At 40.7% G+C, this 6,179-nt stretch overlaps 1 pseudogene; it reads right to left on the reverse strand.

Moving 5' to 3' along the window:
* Window positions 1-2,860: 2,860 nt before the first annotated feature.
* On the reverse strand, window positions 2,861-5,667 carry LOC125109805 (adaptin ear-binding coat-associated protein 1-like; annotated as a pseudogene).
* Window positions 5,668-6,179: the final 512 nt, after the last annotated feature.

Genomic DNA, 6,179 nt, shown 5'->3' on the forward strand with positions numbered 1-6,179 from the left:
CCCTGAAATTGCTAAACAAGACTTCACAAAGAGGTGCCCAAGGATCATGAGATGACTGAAATAAATTGAACTTAAAAGGTGGAGAAGAATTTTACAGACGTTAGAGATCATTTCTCCCTGGCCTGCTGAACCCTTCACAGTAAGCCACAGGTACAATAAGCCCCACTACTCCCGCCTTGTTAATGAGCAAGAGACGGCAGATACACAGCAAGTAACATCGAAGAGAATGATATAAACCAGCTTGCGTGCCCTGGGAAAGTTAAGGAAAAGACTGTCCAGTAGTTTTAGTTCTGGGACAGAGAAGGGGTTTCCAACTTAAAGATTTGTATCCCCAGGGTCATGGGTCACTTCATTTTAATTTTTCATATTTTATTCCTGGTATTAGTAGCTTGAGAAAGAAGAGTTTTCACAATTACTGATTTATAGTGTTTATAAATAGCCCACAAAATGCTCCATTTCACAAATAGTAACATTCCCTGATCTCTTTAAATGCAATTTAAATCCTTATTTTATAATAAGTGCAATAATAATAAAGTATAGCTAAAAATACACAAAGTATGTATATCCTGGGGCACCTGGGTGGTTCAGTGGGTTAAAGCCTCTGCCTTCGGCTCTGGTCATGATCTCAGGGTCCTGGGATTGAGCCCCACATCGGGTTCTCTGCTCAGTGGGGAGCCTGCTTCCTCCTCTCTCTCTGTGCCTGCCTCTCTGCTTACTTGTGATCTCTCTCTGTCAAATAAATAAATAAAATCTTAAAAAAAAACCCTAATCATCATAGCTATGTTTTAAAAAAATAAATAAATAAAATAAAATATGTATATCCTGATCTACAGGAAGGTGAGGAAGTGGTTTCTATAGCCATATTTGATTTTAAGTACGCATTTCCACAATGAACAAGAACTAACAAATATGTTAACAAATCACTACCCCAAATGCTTATTCTGCCATCAGCTCTTTAAGCAATTCCATTCCAACTACTACTAAAAGCATGTATTTTAGATGCTTTAATCTGATTCAGGAGAATGAGTTCTACGACTTGACATCTAGTATATATACGCCCCAAAATTTTTAAGTCAAAAATCTTTCAACACAAGCATTCATGTGAAATTTAGTTTCTCCGAAAAATCACTCATTATCTAAAGAATAGAGCATATTATCTTTGAAAGAATTATTTATTTATTTTTAAAGTTTCTTTTCCGTGTTCCAGAATTCACTGTTTATGCACCACACCCAGTGCTCCATGCAATACGTGCCCTCCATAATACCCACCACCAGACTCACCCAACCCCTCACCCCCTTACGTCTAAAACCCTCAGTTTGTTTCTCAGAGTCCACAGTCTCTCATGGTTCATCTCCCCCTCCGATTTTCCCCAACTCTCTTCTCCTCTCCATCTCCCCATGTCCTCCATGCAAATTATCTTCTTAAGACATAAACATTCTTACAAAAGACTACATTCCAATATCAACTTCTACTTAACAAAAACACAAACCAGTTCACTATCTTTATTTTTCAGTTTTTATTTAAATTCCAGTTAACATACAGTGTGATATTAGTTGCAGGTATACAATATAATGATTGAACAGTTCATTATCTTTAATAATCTGCTAGATTACTGTTGTCTAGAAACTTCAAAATACATGAAACATATATTTCAGGTATCACAGTGTCAAAAGTGACATTTAGGTTTCACATTTTAAACAACTGTAGTAGAAGCTTACAATGGCACAAAGACACCTAATACAAGTACTTCTTCATCATTTAGAGCCAAAAGTCAGAAGGAACTGTGTTTTGCAAAATAATTTAACTTTTGTGTGGTTATTGAAACTCAATAAGTAATTCAAGTATGGTAATATCAAAGCAGGCAGTTAAGATCTCAAATCTCACTCTAAAATTGAAGACCTGAAAATTTTGTTCATCTTTCAATTACATGAAACTTACTGCAGAAAATATCAGTTACTATCAATGGTTGCCCCACAAGATAATGAAGCTTCAGAAATTAGAAAAAGTGTCAAGATCCATAGTAGACTTCATCAAATTCTTTTCCAGACTGTTTCACAGTAATCACAGTAATCACAAGTAACCTTAGCAAACTTTCCTGGATCCTTTCAAATCAAGAAGATAAAATCTTCAGCTTATACTTGACCTTGTCTTTCTTTTCTTTTCTTTTTTTTTTTAAAGATTTTATTTATTTATTTGACACAGAGAGAGAGATCACAAGTAGGCAGAGAGGCAGGCAGGTAGAGGGGGGAAGCAGGCTCCCCACTGGGCAGAGAGCCCAATGTGGGGCTCTATCCCAGGACCCTGAGATCATGACCTGAGCCAAAGGTAGAGGCTTAACCAACTGAGCCACCCCAGGTGCCCCTTGACCTTGTCTTTCAATTGACATTGCCTTGTGCATCATTTCAGGGATGAACTCTATGACAAAGTCTTCAAGAATACCCCCTGGCTCTGTGTGAGTATTCTGATCATCCCCCAAACAGATATATTATATATTGAAAGTGTTTAGAAAAAGTCTTTTCTGAACCTTGTCCATTTTCTTCATCAAAGATGGGGTTTTCTTCCCCATCTTCTCAAGGTCATTTTTATTCCTCGAGTCCATTCTTTTTTTTTTAATTTATTTTTTATTTTTTTATTTTTTAAAGATTTTATTTATTTATTTATTTGAAAGGCAGAGATCACAAGGAGGCAGAGAGGCAGGCAGAGAGAGAGAGGGAAGCAGGCTCCCTGCTGAGCAGAGAACCCGATGCGGGACTCGATCCCAGGACCCCGAGATCATGACCTGAGCCGAAGGCAGCGGCTTAACCCACTGAGCCACCCAGGCACCCTTCGATTCCATTCTTGATGTTCTGCCGAGGCTATTCAGTCCTGGACTTAGTTGGATGGTTGTGGTGCCAGGTTTGAAACAGAGCTGGATGCAGTGCCAAAGGCTCCCCAAGTCATTGCTCAGAGACTGGAGCTAGTGTCATGAGAGGAGTAGGAGAAGCCCATCCTAAAAGGTTATCTGTGTCATTGCTTCCATGGTTAGATTTGGAATGGGTGGTGGGGGCAACATGACTGCTCATGACATCCTCTGAGGATAGAAGGGGAATAATGACTTTGCCTTCCAAGTGGGTCTGGGAGTAAACTTAGGCCCCTAGTCCCCTGTAGTCCTGGGCTTAGAAACCCATCATCTCTTGGTTGCAATGTTAATGTTACTCAACTTGATGATCTGTCCTTCCTTGAGGCCCAGATCCAACTTGGGATGAATGTCCAGTTCTTAAGATTCACTGGCCAACTTAGATACTTGTTTTACCCGCTTCAAGTAATTTTGTGGGAGGATATTAAAGTCAAAGACATCATCTGATCTATGAAGTAAATATCAATGAAAGCCTTATGCCCAGTATCATCCTGGGACCAGATTACACAGTAGAAGCTAGAATCTGTCACTGTCTACTCTGCAATGATAGGATATTGTTTCTACTGGTGCTCAAACAAAGAGCTCCCATGATATTTTATACTCAAGTCGATAGGCAAGCTTCCCTTTTGAAGTGGTTTGGAGGTGACCAGTCTAAGTAGGCTGGCCTGTAGCTCTTGTTGGAGGCACTGGGCAGAATGTGGTAGATGTTGACATCCAGCTTCATACAGAGATAAAGGCTTGTATTTCACCTATGCTCTCTTGGCCCTAATTTCCATGCCTACTAAGTCTCTTTTAATCTCTAGGTTCTTTCTTGCTTTCTTTTTCCTTATGATTTATTTGTTGAAGGAACTATTTCTCAGAGTCTGGATTTAAAATATATCCTTATAATGTTAATAGGTTCCTCTGCCTTCCACATTTCCTATAAATTTTTAGATTTATAGCTGTGATTCTCAAAGTGTGGTCCTCTCACCACCAGCATCCGCACCACCTGGAAATTTGTAAGATATGTTAATTCTTACACCACAAGAGGGGCTGGCCACCTCAGAGGGTCTGGCCATCAAAGTCACCATCTTGGTGAGGCTTAGCATCCCATTTTTGAAGTCATCCATTGAAGAATAAAGGTCAATACCACTGGGGTAGGGAGGGATATAATATTGGGTGAGGTAGTAGTTGGTCTCTTGATGGGATGGCATAAAGTATTTCTAGGTTTTAATCAATGAACAATTAAATTTTTTTTGCATCATGTCAGAACAAACAGAATGGTGGACTTATGGTTAAAAAGTTAACTTAGTTGATTTCATGTACTTGCCTACTAAGAGTCCAAGTTCCCCTGCCTTTCTTGGAGAAGTGTAGGGACAAGTGTTCACTTTCCCTCAATGCTTAGGCTATCAAATCTTGACACTTTCTAGATGACAAAGTAGCTCAGAAATGGCAAACCCTCTCCTGCCATTTAGTTTTAGGTCACTTCTGGACTTGGCAGCCTAGGGCACCTGGTTTAGACACTCCTTGGTTGGACCCTTCACCTGCAGCTATGGCTTGTCAAGTGTCTGTAGAGAGTTGAAAGCAAGGCTTGTTTTCCCTTCTGATCTTGGTGGAAAGGGTCAGCCCATGACTGGCCATTCTAAAAGACAATCAGAACCTATGCAAACAATTGAGCAAGGACCAATGGGTGAAACTGAACTTTTGTGAACTCATGGAGAAAACACAACTTGCCTACTGAATTGTGAAATCAAGCTTTGTTTTCCAAAGTCTCATATTTCAATGGACAAAATCTAAGATAAATTAAGTGAGACTTATGTTGATACTCCTTTGTAAAAAAAAAAAAAAAAAGCAAAAGATTGGCTGTATGCATTTGTCAACACTCTTAGAACTGAATGGTGAAATGGATTTTACTGTAAATAAACTTTTAAAAGTGGATTAAAAAAGAGTAGATTAGATTAAAAAGATTTCAAAAAATGATAAACAAGTAGTTGACCACAACTTGTTAGAGTTTTCTTACATATTTACATGATACAGGAAATTCATTTTTCAGTGGGGGAAAAAATTCTAACTATTTTTTTTTTAAAGATTTTATTTATTTGTCAGAGAGAGAGGAGAGTGAGCGAGCACAGGCAGACAGAATGGCAGGCAGAGGCAGAGGGAGAAGCAGGCTCCCCGCCAAGCAAGGAGCCCGATGTGGGACTCGATCCCAGGACGCTGGGATCATGACCTGAGCCAAAGGCAGCTGCTTAACCAACTGAGCCACCCAGGCGTCCCAAATTCTAACTATTTTATAAAGTAGGTAGTCAGGCTCCTGTTTTAAATGAAGATAGATGGTCTGAAAAAGAAATAGCCCCACTGATGCTAGGTCAGTGGGGGGCAGAGTGGGGAAGGGTACAGAGACTGGAACTTACCCATTCTGCTCTTTTTTTTTTTTAAGATTTTATTTATTTATTTGACAGAGATCACAAGTAGGCAGAGACTCAGGTCGTGGGGGGGTGGGTGCGGGGTGGGAAGCAGGCTCTCCACTGAGCAGAGAGCCTGTTGTGGGGCTCAATCCCAGGACCCTGAGATCCTGACCTGAGCTGAAGGCAGAAGCTTAACCCACTGAGCCACCCAGGTGCCCCTCCGTTCTGCTCTTGATGGACATTCGGATTGTTTCCAAGTTTAAGCACTACAAACCATGCTGCACAAATATCCTTGTTTGTGTGGTTCTGGTACATATATGCAAAAGTGGAATTGCTTTGTTGTTTGGTATGTGTATTTTCAACCTTATCAAGTATTACCACATGTTTTTGCAGAATGGCTGTACTGGTTTATCCCCCAGCACCAGGATGGGTCCCCTTGCCTGGATTCAAGTGCTCTCCCATAGAGAGTGGGGGGAAATAAGTCATGGAAAGAATGAGGAAGCTGGGCAGGGGAAGGCCTTGGGTGCCAATCCAAGGAGCTCAGACTTTATTTGACTGCCCTGGAAGGCCTCCGGTGATTTGGGGACAAGGAACAAAATGCAAAAACAAGCTTTTAGGAGAGTGAGCCTTTAATGCTCTCAGTTGGTTTGTGTTGTGGGGACAGTGGGGATGGTCATGGGGTTGACTTAAGCCAGTAACAGGATTCAGGTTCACAAGAGAGAGTTGTGGGGAGAAGGTACAAAGGAGAAGCTGAGCAAATGCTGTGGGGCAGAGATCTGGAGCATCCCAACTCTACCAACGCTTGTCCTTAAATAATCCCGTTAGAGTATTTCATACTGCGTGTGGGGGTGTGTAGTACTATCGTCCTTCTAGAGCACATTGTGGTAGTATTCAG

This window comes from Lutra lutra, chromosome 9 (assembly GCF_902655055.1).
Source record: "Lutra lutra chromosome 9, mLutLut1.2, whole genome shotgun sequence".
NCBI lineage: Eukaryota > Metazoa > Chordata > Mammalia > Carnivora > Mustelidae > Lutra > Lutra lutra.